Source organism: Cryptomeria japonica, chromosome 6 (genome assembly GCF_030272615.1).
Source record: "Cryptomeria japonica chromosome 6, Sugi_1.0, whole genome shotgun sequence".
In the NCBI taxonomy this organism is placed as follows: Eukaryota; Viridiplantae; Streptophyta; class Pinopsida; order Cupressales; family Cupressaceae; genus Cryptomeria; species Cryptomeria japonica.
Window position 1 is genome coordinate 302,445,185 of NC_081410.1, and position 18,216 is coordinate 302,463,400.

Sequence of the window (18,216 nt, forward strand, 5' to 3'; positions counted from 1 at the left end):
CTTCAGGATATGCAAATAGACATGAGAGAACATTACTATGACAGGATATGCAAATAGACATGAGGGAAATCCCAAGAAATAACTAGTTTGACATGACAATCAGTTGGTAGCAAAATATCACTCTATGAATATGGCCACTCTAGCAAGTTTAGTAGTGTGCAAACAACAAACTAGATAAGTCAAAAAATCATCAAATCTAATTCTAGGAAGCTAAAAACGGTCATGGAAACTCACCAATAATAGGTGAAAATGTTCTTAAAGTAATTCTTCATGATAATCATAGGGTGTCAAGATATTCACCATCGAAATGGACCACTTGGAAAGATTTTGTAAGGGTGTTTTTGAATGCTGCAATCAATTTTCTCCTCGTGGGCCCTTCAAATTTTGCTAAATTTTGAAGCTCCCTATAATGGTTCTTTCTCAAGGATGCATTCTCCTTATGGGCATGACAAGAATCCAAATCTCTGGTGAAGCAAACCGAGTACCTACTTCGTTGGGCCTCTTAACCATTGTATGTTTTATTCTAAAAAAATAGATTTCAAGCTTTATTGCATGGCCCTAGGCCACAAAAGATATTAAATCAATGTTTACCTCTGCCAAATACCTGGTTCTCATTTGGTTACAACATGTTCAATTTGTGAACATCATTGTGAAATGTCTAGCCATAGACAATACCACTGATATCTCTCACCATTCCACTATATGTTCCATTGTAATGTATATTCTTGTTGACCTGCACTGTATGACCCAACCTATACTAAATTTGTTCATCATTGTATGACATGAACATATCACATTCATCATATGGGAGACTTATATACTCATTGTTACATCCCCTACTATTTTTTCATTATCACTATCCATTGAAATCTCTTTCGAATTTGTAATATTCATAATCCACCACATAATTGGTGTCATTAGGTCTATCCAAATGATCTTTAATATTAATCACGAGTTCATCATAATAATTATGCTACAAACTAGACAAAATAACCTCGTGTGTATCAAAGTACAAGATATCTTACCTCAACCATTTCATTGTATACCTTAATAGGTTGCAAACAAAACACATATACATCATCAACACTTACATCTTGCATAAATATATCCATCTCTGGTTCAAAAATGGAATTAGCTTCATCTTTCAACCCCTCATCCAAATCCATTTGAATAACTTCAAGCATTGGTTCAAACAAGCCTAGGTACATTTCACTATGCACATATTCATAAGAACCTTCCTTGACATAAACACTTTCCTGATCTGAACCATTGTCACAAAGGACGTCATGAATGGAATTGGTTTTCACTTGGTTAAACAATGTCCATGTAGGATTAGCAATATACATGTTTTTATATTCTTGATTGAGATTCTCCTCTATTTTATTAAAATCAGTAAGAAAACACCCATACTCAACATAGTTCACCATGCCATCATCTTAGTTATTCATACCCATATCTGAAAACTCATTTCCTAAATATCTATCGTGATCACTAGAACTATGCATTGATATTGGCATTGATTCTTGGTCTTCACTATCAGCACAATATACATCTCAACCAGCCTTAAATGAATATGCATTGTGAAAAATTTGCATATAAATATCACTTTTAGTCATGGTAAATAAATTCAACTCTAACTCATTCAAAACATTCTAGGAAATAAGGTCACGGTCAACATATTCAACTTCATAAGAAAAGGAAGTATGAAAGGTCTCAATACTATTGTTACTATCAACACTATGTAAATCACTGTCAAATTCATATGTTGCAAGTGTATCTATATCTACCACATATAAGCTACTATGGATGATAGGGCAAGAATTAGTTTGATTTATATCATCAAGAGAATGCACACAAATTGGGTTAATATCATTGTAACCTTCACAAGGAAAACTATGATGCATGTTTACATCCTCATGGGCATAAACCTTAGGTTCATATAATATACCAGTTGAATTTTGACTCTTAACACATTCAACCAACTCAATCCTATCTAGAACTTGAGAAAAATCAGTTGGTTTCAAACCATTAAGCGACACACTTGAATCTGGTTCATACAATGCCACAAACAAATCAATGCAAACAACTTGGTCAAGTATGAAAACATCAGGAATCTGCATATATGCATCCAAAACCCTTGAAAACAAAGAAACCCTAACTCTCCTTCTAATCTTCTTATGTCTAACAGGGGTTTAGCATACAACATGGGGTCAATAAATTTTGTATTTTTTTTATAAGAAGCTCAGAACTAAGTCTAATACGTTTTGATGAATGGTATATGATCATGGACAACAAACTTATATTCCTTTGAGATATCATTTTCAGGTGTATACACACTAGGTGACTGCCCATATGCATAATTTTGGATAGGAGCATTAGATGTAATTGTTGTTTGAAGCATATTTATTCCAGTTATGTGCACTGTATCATTCTTTGGCTCAAGCATTGCATTATGTGAAACATGACCAACATTATGAAATGAGACATAAGTTGGGATTACATGCTGACATCCATTTGGGAATCTATTATTAACCTTCAGATTGCATTGTTTGCTTGCATATGTAGGTCTTTCCAAACTTTAAAACCACTCCCTTGCATCATCCTTTAAAGATTGGACAAAGAGCCTCATGAATATCCTCACGGTCTATCTCACAGTCATCCATTAGATTATTGAACTATGGTAAGTGTTTGTTTGTTGATTCAAACTGTGTACCATCAAACTTTGGAATCTTGTTTTGGATCTCGAGTTGTATGTGGTTTAGAAAACCAAAGATGCCTTCAAAATTGAGAGTTATATATCTTTTAATGTTGAAACTACTTTTATTACTTGGCTAAGACTGATTATTTATCATGGCCACATACAAAACCAAGTATGGGTATGTATTTTGATACATATTGATATGTGTGCTTGTACAACTTTTCCTTATGGTAGGAGATCTTAGAATCAATGATACATGAAATTTTAAAACTCCATCACAGATATCCTTTATAATGAGCACAACTCTTACAATATACATACTTCTTTTCACAATACAAAACTACAATGCACAACTCAGAAGTATGTAAACTTTTCCTACTACCATTTCCCTTTCATAGTGCCATTTTAACCTAGTAGGGAATCATTTTAATCCTGATGTATTTCATAAAGAATTTTTGACAAAATCCTTCTCAATGAATATTACAAGAATACTTGGAAATGTTGCAACTACTTCTAATTGCCTTCCTTGATTGGAAGATTTGTAGATATAAAACTTTTTTCACATCTTCATCAAATTCTTCACTCAAAGTTGCCACCTTCTTGTAGAGGAATCACCTTCAAACAACTGAAAGCTTTTTAAAGTGTATCATTCATTCTGGGGTCTTCATCAATAGAGTCACTTAAACACTTCTTCAAAACTATTGTAGCAAAATATTTTCACAATCTAAAACTTTCTTAGATATCTGAACTAGATGCTTAGATTCAACAAATTTTGGACTCTTTTCCTATGGATATTTGCATAGCTCCCCAGTTGAATCACCAATTTATTGGTTGGCCTAGACTCTAATTGGATATCTTGACTTGAATTTGATTTGACAAGTTATTACCAAAGACTCTAAGTCAAAATTTAACAACATTTATCATTCTTCCCTAGTAGAGTTGCCAATCTGTTGATGTTTCCAATTTATTTTTTTGGAGTTTCCACTAGTAGAAATATGACAAATAAATGACTGGTGACTAAAAATTTGAGTCACGACAAGTAAAAATGACCAAATTCTAGTCATTTTTTGCAACACAACTATAAATGACTAATTTCGTCATCGGGTAAGGAACACAACTAAATAATTAGCCACACAAATAAAAATGACTATTACTCCTCTACTACAACTAAACATCAGTTTTATGCTTGGACAATATATATATTGAGTTGACCAAATCCTATATATCATTTGGTTTGGTTTTATTAGTGGCTGTTTTCATATATGATATTATTATAATACCTAGTGTTAGATCCCTATTTGTTTCTGTTATCTAATTTTTATTTTTATATCAATTGCATTTATAAATAGGGCTTTTTTGTTGTTAGGATCTTGGTGGTCTGAGTTTAAATTTTAATATCTTGAAGCTTATTCTAGAATTTTCTAAGGTCCTAGGTTCTTGTTGTTTTGCAAATCTCATTAAAAGGCTCCAAAAGGTTTCAAATCTGCCTTATAAATGAAAAGGAGGGCCATATTCTTAAGATTATATTGTAAAAACTTTAGAAAAGAAGCACATTCATATGAGTTCATGAGAGAAAAAGTTTTTTTCAAAAGAAAATACTTTAGACAGAAGATCATTCAAGTATTCAAATGCGTGTTCTACATGTGACCAATGATTAACTTGAGTTTGAAGAAGTCAAACTCAGGTTTGACATAGCAGGACTTGGGTTTTCATGCAAATACCCTATTAGGGGAGAGGGACTAGTAGTCGTGAGGGCTAACTTCATCAACATGTAGCCGTCACATGGAATATCACAAGACCTTTGCTTTTTTTTTTAGAAATTTAAAATGGGCATTTAACTATCTACAATTAAGCTTTGAAGGTGCAACTCATCATGATGCAAGTCGTCAAAATAAAACGTCTAGTGTGAAGTGTCAAAAAAATGACTTTTTGAAGATCTGACCAAAACTAAACCTAAAAATCCCCAATACTTAAACACTAAAATACCATTTGTTATAAAAATATGTCCATATTTTTCTTCAAAGCTTAACTTATTGATCAATAAAGTGATCCTAATTTATTTCAAGAACACATTATTGTTATATCTAATCTTAATATTCAAGTAAGAACTAATAATTGAACACTTTTACACAAATTTTACTCATAATAAACTAACATATTTTTACATAAAAAAACTTATATTATACCATAATTATACCTAAACTTGTTTTAATATTATTCTATATTTTTCACTAGTTTTTTAAAAATTGTTTTATCTCTTATCTATTATATACATACCTAACCCAATTTACTACATACTAGAACTTAATTGGTTAATTATTAATTTTAAATAGTTAATACTACAACCTAAAATTTCAAATAATATCCTAAATTTCTTTATCTTATAACTTAAAATAATATGTTTTGCCCCTATTGTTGGACACTTTTACATTGATCTTTTCCCACTTTTAACCCTATCACAGATGTATCTATTATCTTCTCGCACACACAACATAGTTCATTTTGATATTGGTTAGGGTTACCTCCATCAACTTCTCACTTGGACTCTCCTTTCAAGCATGGTTTTTTTTTATAAGGAACAATCTTTGTAGAGAACTTGGCCTATGATGGGTTGCAGAGAGCGGGGACTTTGGAGGCAGTGGTTAAGGAGACAGAGGAGGCACAATTGAACCACCAAAAGGTTATTTCTCTTCCACACTTGAAATCATAGTAAAATGTCAAAAAAATCTCAAACAACAATTCAAAAATAAATAAACAATCCCTTTCTTTCACTCTCTACGAAACCCCTTAACATCTCCTACTACTTTTATTTAAAAAAGAAGCTACCCCTTTGGTCATATTTTCATCTTCACTTTTTTGATTTTATATTTCCATTCTCCTTCCTCTCCATTATTTTCCCTCCCTCCTCTTTTTTTTATGGAGAGGAGGGGGAATGGAAATATAAAACCAAAAACTTGAAGATGAAAATATGAAAAACATAAACAAAGGGGTGGCTTCTTTTTTAAACAAGGGTCAAGAACCAACAAAAAAAAAAAAAAACAAGAATAAAAACGGGGAAAACAATTCCAGGGTTTGGAAATCCAACCAGGGCCTTCTCCACCCCTTCCCGCATTCCAATGCTTTGGTTGTAACATTTAATGTACTTGTGTTGGAATCAATCTTAGATCATTGTTTTTTCCGGTCTATTTCGGTGCAAAAATAGCTTTGATTCACATAGGGAAGTGTTGTAACAAATTATTGAGTACATGAGTAGATAAGCAAAACTCATGCATTAACAGGTATTTACATTCTTTCCTTTATTGAATCGTTGTCCTGTTTGAGAGTTAATTTCGGCATTCATTTCTTTACAGTTTATTTTTCTGCTGTACAAGTGTAAAAGTTTATTAGCCTATGCCGATAGGCTATATATCTTGGAAAAGACCACCGGAAAACTCACGCCAGTTTCCGGTGGTCGCAAAAATCAATCGATCGTCTCTAAAACAATAGGAACTTAACAACATCCCACCAGAGCAGCTGCCCTTGGTCTTCAATAGCTTCTTAAACTCGTAATTGACATTCTCCAGGAATAAAAAATATTGAGATTCTCTCAGAGCCTCATCAACAATGGAAAAGTAAGCAAAAGGGCCGTCCAAATGGACAGCAGTGAGTTGCTGCAACCTTTTCTGTTTTTTTGGACCTTCCTTTGCCAAATTTGGTGTTTGTTGTTCTAGGGTTTCAAAAAGAAATTTGTTTTGATACATTTAGACTAAATTGTTGTTGCTAAAATATGCCTTATGCAAAATGGAATCCGTAGTTGATGTAGAGTTTGCCTTGAAAATTAACGAATTTGAAGGTCCGCTGAAGCTTCAGAAGGAAAGAATTGATTTTGGTTTGTGTGGATTGTATACAAATACTTTGAAGGAACTCCGTGACCCTGTTATAAGTTAAGTGCAATAAAGCCTCCTTGTATATTCATGTACACTTTTAGGTAACCTATTTGAAATTTTCTTACATTTGCTATTTCCTATGGTTCTCGCGGACTACGTGTAATGTTAAGGTCATGGTGAATGGAACCAGTCATAGATCTGTTAATCACTAAAGAGCCCTTTGAGGAATTGTGATGTGTTTTGTTGTAAATGGATTCGTGCTGAGAAAAAAAGCAGTTGGGTTTTGGGTTGTTATCTGCAACCTACAACAACTATTAGCATGTCATTTGATAAACCCAGTCAAATAATCTAATCAAGGCATATCGATAATTGCTTTCAAAGGTATGCTTATTCTAGTTATGAGCCAACATAACAGTAATAGTGCTATTTTACCCCTTTAATCTGCAAAAAATACTTTTATTTAGGAGGAATTCAAGTACTTGCATGAAGTGATAGTAGTCACAGTTTCCAGGAGATTGTTTTCTTCTACTAATAGAGACAATAACATGCTTAATGGTATTTGACGGTCTACCAATGAAGTATCATCTCAATGACTCTAAATTTATGCCAAGACATCTCTGGGGCATTGCTTGTATTTTGGGTATGAGGTGGTAGAAGTTTTTTGGCATTTTTTCCCTTGCCTCCAAGATGCAGGGATTCAAGGTTTTTGCAAGACATTTCCGTCCCAATGGTTGCAATTCTGGTACATGTACAAATTTCAAGCTTGTTGTTCTCCATCCTCCCGATGCAGGGATGCAAGGTACGCATACCTTGTAATTTCCCATGGACCACAAATGACTCAAAATTTGGACCTTCCCATGGCTATACCTGGCATGCAAGGATGCTATACCACTTCATTATGAAGCTATTTTCGTTCCAACATACTTGTGTAAGTTTGGGACAATCCACTTGAATAGAAATTTTTCTATACAAATTTTTGTTAACAATGATAAATCACACACGTTTGAAGGGAGATGATATGATTAAAACAATTCTTGGATGTAGATAGATTCGTGTTGTTTGCTTGAGGGTTAATATTATAGACATTCAAAACTGCCCACTATTAACTTATTAAGTATTACTTATTTTTGGTAAGTTATTTACTGCTTAAAGGAGGAAGAAATAGCTTCTTGAAAATATTAGTTGTGCTATGTGGTCTGTGTGCTAAACATTATGTTTGTTGTTGGGAAGGACTGCAAGCTTCAATCATGATAAGGATGCATGTTTCATTGATTATATCCTTTCTAATGTATCACTGCATGCTCACATGTGGGGCTTTCACATCTCCCATTGGCCACCTCTTACCCACCTGCCATTTTGGCATTGACTTATTGTTTCTTCAATGTCCTACCCACTTCGTTGAATAGGGTCATTCAACAATCACATGCAGCAATTCACTTTAGCACTTGGACTGTTAGCATATATGTTGCCCAACAATTATTTTTTTATATTGTCAAAAAAAAGGTGATTTCTTATTGCATGTCCACTGGGATGCTATTGTTCTTGGCACTGTTCCTCACTTCCAGTACTCCAAATCTACTCATCTCCAATTTTTTTAGCCTATGAATTGGTGCCATGATGATGGTTATAAAAACCTTGCATAGTGGACTTTCTTGCTTTATACTTAGTGACTGTTCTTCCATTTACTTCCTACACAATATCTATCACCTCCTCCTATAATGAAATAAATGTGCATTTGTATTGATTAGGTGATGTGAACATCTTACTACCTCCAACAACTCACGCATGACTTTTTGGGCATTCCCTTCTCAAGGAAAGGCCATCCATTAAAATTAATTACCAAAAAAATTGGATCTTCTATGACAGTGTCTTTAAGAGACCCATAATAATATCGTTATTATACTAGCAAAGCACAAGAAATTGTAAGAGGCTTTAGGTCAATTCCTTTAAATTCTATATGGATTTACTTGCTCTTTCTATTGCTTGCCTATTAAATGAGATTGTTTTCTCAGAATACACTGTTTATTTGTTATATTATCATAACATACATAATTTTGATGCTAAAAAATGAACATAAAAACTTATGTACAACCATCCAAGATCAGAAAAAAGAAGAAGATTTGTCTGAAAACAAATAATATGCAGCAGCTAGCAAAATTGAGCATCAATGAGCAATTAAACCATCCCACAACATTTACTTGGGGTAGGAGAAGTTGGCACATTTTCAACTAACTCCTCCACATATTGATCATCTGCATGCATAGGATGACCTCCACGGTGGCTTGCCAGTGAAAGAATTCAAACACCATAACATGACTCCCAATGGTGATGTAACTTGTGAACAGAGGGACCACATAAAACTGGAATAGTGAAGTCACTTCAAACCTCCAGCAGCCCATGATGATTATGGCCATGTAATCTGGCTTGCACTTTCTCACTGTCTCCATAATAAGCTTGCTAAACACCAATTTCCCTTCATAACTCAATAACCTCATTTGCTTGATCTACTCCCAGTATAGCCATGGAGGCAGAGCCTTTGCCTTTAATTCCTTGAACTATAGGCTTTTCCTCGAGCCATAACTCCACGTCAACATTTTCTAATGTATTACTATTAAATAGAACCTGTAATAAGTTGTCAAATCCATAGACAAATGGCAGCATCAACAAGATAATATGCCAAATTCGTTGCTAAGTTGCCATGAATCACTGCCACCGCCATTGAGCAGTTTCCTCCAAATAACATTTTATATCCCAATATACCTTTTACAAATCTATCTCTTTGCATGAAAAAATGCACTAGAAGTAATGATCTAAAATCTGCACATGCAGAACCTGCACACCCTCACATTCCTAAATTTTCTCTTCTACCATGCCTAGCCAGAAAATAGTAATGCACCCTGCCCAAACATCACACTATATGGATTCTTTTTCATCAATGCTCTGTCCATTTTTTCTCAGCGACATCATTGACAGCAGAACACATTTTATGTAAAATCTTGAGGTAAGTCATTTGCCATGGTTTTAGCGAGATTGTTTTTGGAATCTATACATGGCAAAAACTAAAACCCTGATATTTTGAGATCGACAATTCATTTAATGTGAATAGCTTGAAGTACCAGCTGTAGAGAGTTTGGTTTTGGTTTGTCTCATTTTCCCACATATTCGTTAATCTTAGAGCGGGTTAATATTCATAATCATAGAGTATGCCTAGCGGAGCATTATCCAGTATCATCACCCAATAGTTCATGACCAGCAAAATGTACAAATAGATGAATCGAATTATTTTCTTGAAATGAACTTTAACCTCATTAATTTTTTCCCTTTTCTGCAGTTTCCTGCTGTATATCAGCAGGGTGCTCACAACATTTTTTCCAACTGGTCTTGGATCATTGGTTGGATGGCAAATGGAGTAGGTATACGTCTCTCATAACATTTTTTCTCAATATATACATCTACTAGGCTTAGGCATTCCATGCTCAAGGTACCACATGAAATCACTCAAACATTGGTACCATAATGTACACATGTATCATCTGGGTTGTCAACTGTCAGATTGCAGTTTACACTTCTAATAGTCCACTTCACATGGATCCAACCCCTCTTCATCTGGGGTGGTATATTTACATGTTATGCATTTTTATATGTATATGGAGCTCTATCACACACTATCTCGGATGATGCATTCCACATCCTAATTGATATACTCGGGCTTGCCCCTATTTATTTGCTCATTACATTCCTTGTAGCCATAACCTCTATGCTTCCATGAACTAAATTAATGCATGCTTTTGTGTAGGAGACAAATCACATCCAAATCCCGAATTTTAAGTTTATATTCTATATTGCATTTATGAAATTAATTGGCCTCACAAAGTTCAAACTCTTGATACTATTTTTGAAATTAATGTTAATTAAAACCTAGGGTTGTTCCATTCTCTTACTTTATGACTATACATTTTGGTTTAGGGAAATGGATTTGTTGAGGGTTTACATTTTTTTCATCTTATCACATGGTTTTGACTTCACCTTTAGTTTTATCTCCGATTAAACTGTAAATTTGGCATTATGTATTCTCTTGTTATACATTTTTGGTATGTAAATTGGTTGAATTCCTTCATTTGCCATGTTGTCTGATGCATTGGGGGGATGCACTATCAACATTCAAATACCCTTTTGTTTTGAAACAACTCCAAGGTTTGTGCTTCTAGTGGGGATTGACAAGGTTTAGTTTATGCTAAGCTTGAACCGCCATTCTGATATCTAGGAGTGCAAAATTTAAATAAGAAAATAAGTTAAATGAAAAAAAATCCCTTTGGAGCTTTAACAAGACAGGTTTCATGGTCTAGATTGTGCCCAACTCAACCATGAATACATAATGACCTTTCTTCTTCTAATCTGCAAAAATTCACCTTGGTTTGTATCAAAACTTTCTTGGTTGAGCTTAGTCACCATATTGGCATTTGATCCATTAATTTCGGGCTGCTTCTATTTATCTTCCCCCTTTTTTCCTATTTTCTGTTCCTTTTACTTTAATTGTTTATATATTTAGGAATTTATTATTGCCTTTTCTAAAGAAATGTCAGATAATTTGAGCAATAATATTTGGACATGTCTTGCCTGAAATGCCGCAGTCCTGAGAAACTATGTCATGGTAGATACACTGTGGATAGATGTATGTTTTTTCTAATGCTTATTCCAATAAGCATGAAAAAATATATGGCCAATTTAATAATTTATGCATCTCAAGTATAATTCTACAGATGCTTCTATTTTTAGTCAAATGCAAAATCTAATTTTTTATAGGTAGATGGAGATTATGATGATATGGTCTTGATGCAAGAACCACCAATTTTGATGGCAAACCATAGACAAAAACCGATCCTCAAAAGGGCATTGAGAAATTGGTGATCCATAGACAACATTAGCAAGCTATAGAAGTACGTAGCCACCACCTGTTGCAAGTTGAACATGCTACACTGGAAGCTCCTCTATCTACCACCCATCATCCAAAACTATCAATTCTGCAAATTTGTTGTCTCAGTTTGTACCTGCCACAATGTTTATGTTTCTTTCTTTAGGCATCCACAACTTTGTGATGCAATGAATGGTTTGGGCATTGGAGATTGCTCACCTTAAACCAATGTGAGGTGAATTGAAGTAGGGAGAACCAACTTCAAAGGCTTCAAACACTTGGCTCTACCACCCATGCTTTGAGAACCCCAATGGTGTCTTCAATTAATGAAGTTTCACAACAATTTTCTGAAGCGAGATGACCAAGTGATGCAACTTTCGAAGCATATTTTGTCAATGCTAAAGAGGCATCTATTTTTCATCATTTAAAGTGAAATTATTATTTTGTGAGCCCAATTGATTGTATTTGAGCTCTGATTTGGTAAAGAATTTTCTTGTCTACAGATTGTGTTTTATTTTTACTATTATATTTCAATCAAGATTGCTAACCAAGAATCAATGTCACATAGTATCTTTTGCCATCTCCTTGAGATATTTTCATATGGTATGATATGGAATTGTTGTTATGTTTTCTTTTTTGAATCACTCCTTTTTTTAGATCTTCTATGACTGCAATCTAAGGACCATCTCATGAGTGATCAATGATATGAAACTTTGTGCTCTTTATCACTGTATTTCCTGTCACCCTTTTCATTGATGTTTTGCATGTCTTATATTGTAATGTCATGTCAAATCAGTCCATTAAAATGATTTTGATGCAAACAAATAGCAGTGTCATGGTCCTTGGTATCAAATGATAAAAAAGATAGAGATATCTGCCCTGTTTATAATTTCACTCTTGCACACCATTTGATTGTCATTTGGGACAACCACACTGTTCTTTTATCTTCCCTGAAGATGCATTATTATCTATTCCTTTTTAAAATACATTGGTCTAAGCTTTGTCTTCCTTCTCACTATTTAATGACAGTGGATCTTTTGTGATCGTAACCTTAAGGTAATCCCTTTGGGTTTGGATGAGGTTGTAAACTATATTTGAAAGTCTATATGTCGTATTGGCAAGGTTAGTACTATTTTTTAAATACTTTCCTATACTTCTGATCCCAATTTTTCTTTTGACTTGTATACAGTCGACTTTATAAGGCAGAAGCATGTTAATAATATCTAGAGAGGCAGAATTAACGATTATGATGAAATTGATTAATGCTAAAGAAAGTTGATTTATGGAGTGATTATTAAAGGCGGTATTTATGAAAATCGATCCATGGAGTGATTTTAGGTAATGTTTAACAAATTCTCTCAAAGCAATAACAAGCTTCTGAGAATTATGCCACAAGATGTGCAGAGAGATCATCCAGATGTCTCAATTGTATATGTAGATTATTATTCAGCTGAAATGAAAATTTTAAGAAATCCACAAAAATATGGTGAGCCATATTTTTTGCATTTTATCTATTCTTTCCCTAAAATATATAGAGTCAGGTTTTTAATTGAGAGTATTGGATTTTGATGTTGCAGGATTGCAGAAAAATAATTTCAGGGTATGCTGTGGAAAGGGTGGGACGTATAATTACTCCCCACCTTTCAGTTGTAATGTGGCTGCAAACTTGTGTCCTAACCCTAAAGAATATATCAACTGGGATGGTAGAGACTGTTTACAGAGCCATAAGTTAGATGTTGATTAATGGAGAGGTCACAATTCCACCTTTACCATTGGTAAACACGAGATGTTAAAGTCCAAAAAGAATCTAGATTTCTTGCTAAGTATTTCTGTGAATCTGTTCTTACAATTTTAGAATAAGAAAAGCCTAATCAAAGCCTCTCAATTCTTAGATTGATTATTGTTATCTTAAATCAAAGATTTCATATCATTGGTTTTATCCATTTTTATCAGTTCGTGATCCTGTCAGATTGGCATATTTAATATAATAATTGTGTAGATTTTTATCAGTTTGTGCTCCTGTCAGATTGGCATATGTATTATAATAGTTCTTTTCAGATTATACACTTGATGCAAGGAATGAGTTGATGGTTCTTCATTACTTTGGAGGAAAAAGCTTAATATTACTGTAGAAATAAAATAAAATAAAAAATGTGAGTCTAATCCTGGCACATGTAACCCTCTTCATGTGGCTTGGGTCTTAGTAATCAAGTCCAAATTCTTAAAAGCTTTAGAGTTGTATTACACTGATATCCCACTCATTAAACATAAACATCATGTTTGCATTGCTTTTATTATAGTTCTTGATTAAGATAAGTAAAGTTTTGAAAGGGTCCAGAATATTTAATTAATATAAAGATGAAACAGGATAGCAAAAGATTTGTACAAAAATAGCTAATCTAATTAAACAACAACACCAGAAAAGAACAAACTTAGTTAGGAGCAATTAAGGAGGTCTCTATTATGTAGTTGAATAAAGGGCTACTCTTAATAATTAAAAATTCTAAAAGTAATTTTTTAGATTTTAAATATGTAGTTGAAAACTAGTAATTAAAATATTTTTGAAAATTAAATATTAAAGAAAGTAATATATAGGGCTTTGTGTTTTAGTTCAAGTTTAAATTATTATGTTATTTTTGCATTATAAAATTTATGACATTTAATAAATTATTCATATCATGACCATATTTACTATCAATTAAGGGAAACCAGCAAATAAAAATGACTAAATATACTACCAATGAATGGAAATCAGTGAATAAAAATGATTGAATATACTATCAATTGACGAAAAATAAATTATTACAATGATTAAATAAATGATTATTTAACAACAATCAATGATTAAATATATGAATAAATAAATGATCAGTTAATAACAATTAAAGACTAAATTAAAGATTAAATATATGGCTAAATAAATCACTACCATGACTAAATAAATGACTAGTTAATAACAATCAATGACTAGTTAACAACAATCAATGATTAGATTAATGACTAAATCAATGACCAAATCAATGATCAAATTGATCAATCAAAACAAGTAATAAATGTCTAAAATAGTTTAGTCATAAATTTGGTTGCGTTATAAATGACTGACAATAAACTACTAATGGTCATATGATCAAAATTAGTCATTTATATACAATTTTTAGTAGTTTTTTTAGTCATATATTATTGTTTTTGTATTAGTGTTCCTATAAGATAGGCAATCTTAATCCACATTACTCTGGTTCAATGGTCAACAAACAAGGTTAAAATCCTTTGCACTTCAGTTTATGGGGGTTTCCCTTTAAAATACTTTATGATCTCCAACAAATTCTTTCAAGTATTGCAATATAGTAGATTATTCTAAGTTAAATTTAACAAAGGCAAATGTTATCAACCTTAAACTAGCTCTATTCTTGGTTATTTAATATTTGGACTGCAACTAAGAACAAAATCCTACCCTAAGCCTAACTCCTACAAATAGAAAGGGAAAAGAGATTTTTAATAACAAATTGTTTTTGAACTAGATTTGGAAGTATCATAGGTCAATGTCTAATCCTAGGGTGAGGAGTCAAATCCAATCTCATGAATGCAAACTCAAAAAGCAGATCACTTCAAATTAGTGAGAATTTTAACATTAATGCCATACACTAATGCAACCCCTCATGTTGTTGCATAATCATTCTTAAAAATCCAAGTCATATTTTCTAATTCACTATAACCAACACACATAATTTTAATTCCTTCCTTGAAGGACACCCATATACAAAGTTACACAGTTATAAGGAAATTGTAAAGACAAACTAGATATTTTTCTACTATACTTTATCATAAATCAAAGATCCAAAACCATTACAAATGAGAAGAGAGAAGAATATAAAGAAGTAGGACAAGTTTCCAAATTGCCCCTATAGGTAACATTTGTCCTCTTTAAAATATAATTTGTGAGAAAACATATTCCTCCTCTTTCTTCTCCCTAGCTTTTATATGCATTTTCTCTCCTATGCATTGTATTTGCCTTTACTCTATAGCTGAAAATATTTTATTTTCTGCACATTGCCTTTTCTCGTGGAAAAATGTTTATGGTAGGCAAAAGAATCATTTGCAATAATCCTTTCCCTTTTAATGCCTTTAAGCTTGGATATCATTTTCACCAATAATAATTTCTCATGTGAAGAAATATTTTTGTAACCATACAAACTCCCCATAAGGGTCATGTAAAGTCACCTCTGCTTTCCTTTGTCATTTCTTTCACAACTTTCACCCTTGGTGAAAATTCATTCTCTAAAACATAAAATCCATTCTCTAAGTAAAACATTTTATCACCCTTGAATAAAATAATTCACTTGTATGGATTTGTCTCTTATGTATATTGTAACTAATTTTATTTTATTTCCCTTGCCATTACAACTTCACTTGCAATAGAGATTTTTACTCTTTTTATTTGCATAGCATTTTTTGGTAAAAATATTTCACTTGGGTAAAAAAATCCTGCCTTATTTTTTGCACATCACTCTTGAGTAAAAATAATTTCACTTAATGAATAACCATTCCACAATTAACATTCCTTTGGGAAGGAAAATTAATCAAAAGAATATTTCTACCGCATTATTATATCTCCACTCAACAATGACACATTGAACCTTTAATTAAAATATTACCTTTTGAAATATTTTTAAAAAAATCATCATCTCAAAATTAAAATTCCCCTATGTGTATATTTGATTTTATCATTTTGTCCATCATAGAAAACACTATTATTCGGACATCAACGACATGCTATGAGCCTACATGAGATATTCCAAGCCTAAGTGCTTCACTTCCTGCAATCTATTGATCAATCTTTTCCTGATCAATTGAAAAGAAGAGTGTTTTTTGAACAAATAAAATTATTGCTGCTTGATGGTCTTGCTTTTTCTACTTAACTCACTCTATGCTTGAACCTTTCATATATCACTTGACCCGGTGTTCCATCTCCACCAAAAGAGGTCACCCTATCCACAAAGAGAATCCAAATAAAATTGTTGGCATTTGGCATAACTGATGTAGATGAGGTGATGCAGTTGAAGACTGATGACTACACCAGTAGAGGATAGAAGTCTATTCGTGATGAAGAGATTGAGATTTTGTGATTAGATGACTTGATCAGTTATTTGTGTTGTCATTGATGGCAACTGATGTCAAATGATGATTGCTGATATTTCTAATGTTTTTTTTGTCATCTAAGTGGTTTGGTTTACCGGAAGACAGGGTTTATCGACAAAAAACTGAAGTCTGTAAAATAGGACTTTAACTGGTAAATAATAGATGTTTTGATTGAATCGGATGATCGACGGTGATTGATGATTTGTGGTTTGGAGTGTGAGCTTGAATCGTGGAAAGGAGTATCTGATCGGAACTAGAACTTGTGATAATTACTCGAAGGTGTGTTTCAAATTTCTGATGAAGTTTTGCTAAGGTTTTAGTAGGGTTTAAGATCGGTGAAGAAATCATTAAACCGGTAATGATTTTTGTTATGATGGTGATCGACGACGAGTCTACATGAAGGTGGTAACATGGAACAACCTGCATGAAAAGATTTGATTGTTGTTTTGGCGCGATTCAAGGAAGAATTTCTTGGGAATCAACAAAACACTTAGTAGAGTGTTTTGAGGTTTTGACTTTGGTACAGATCGGATTTTCGTGATGGGTTACGATCAACCAACGATTGATATTGCATTGTTATTTGATATAATGATCTATATATCGATCTGTGATGATCTCTTATAATTTGTATTGTAAATTCATGGTGTAATTAGGGTTTAGTGGCTGACCTAGTTGAAATGGCTATTTAGGATGGCATAGTTGATGTTTATGATGTCGGTGGTCTTAGAGAATGTGTTGAGTCGTCCAAGAGAAGTGTGAGATATTCCTGAGAGTTGCAGAGTGTTTAGCATAACTGGATCTGATCAAGCAAGCAGAGAAGTGTAAGTAACAAATCATTTCTTTAACTGTTGTTCCCTAACAATTGCAACATGTTAAATCCCTTAACCGGGTAGGTCCTAACATGCCTTAAACATTTAAGTCCCCTAATAGGGAAGCTCTCAAAAGAGTGTTAAATCCTCTCATGAGGTTGATCCTAACAGATCGTCAAGCTCCTAACCAGGCTGGTAGGCAAATCCCTTAACCGGGTGACTCCTAACAAGGTCTACTCCTAACAGGGCATATTGTAAGCTCTTAACAGGGCGTACTTCAAAACAGTACAAATATTTGTGGGTGCCAACTTCCAATGTGTTTTTTCCCTATTTGGGTTTCCATGTCAAAAACTTATGGTGTTCATATGTGGAATGCTTTTCATGTGATGTTCTTGTTTATGTTTTATTTCATGCATTATTTCCAAGACACCGGTTATGATGTTTTATCAGAGGTTTATCAAAGGTCACCAATACTGATAAGAGTTGATAGAGAAAGTATTTGATCTGATTGGTGAGGTTAATGAGTTGGTAAATGATCAATTTGCCTTATAGGAGGAAGAGTAAGCACATTTTGTTCCAATAACTTATTCATAATACTATGCAATGATTCATTCAAAGGAGTAAACTTTCTTTCTTTCTTGAAAAACTTAGAAATAGGAGACACACCTGATGCTGCATTCACATTGTTGTTGATGATGTTTTCATTGAATTTAATGGACTCTCTGTTCGGTTTAAACTTCCCAAATGGTTGTTGACTACTATCACCCTTATCATCCGGAGCCATAGGATTTGCTT

General features: G+C 33.2%; 1 long non-coding RNA gene across 1 annotated transcript; it reads left to right on the forward strand.

Moving 5' to 3' along the window:
• Positions 1-5,982: 5,982 nt before the first annotated feature.
• Positions 5,983-13,431, forward strand: LOC131031503 (uncharacterized). The gene is made up of 2 exons (XR_009103052.2): positions 5,983-6,340; positions 13,054-13,431. It is a non-coding gene; the product is annotated as an uncharacterized LOC131031503 (long non-coding RNA).
• The last annotated feature ends 4,785 nt before the right edge of the window (positions 13,432-18,216 follow it).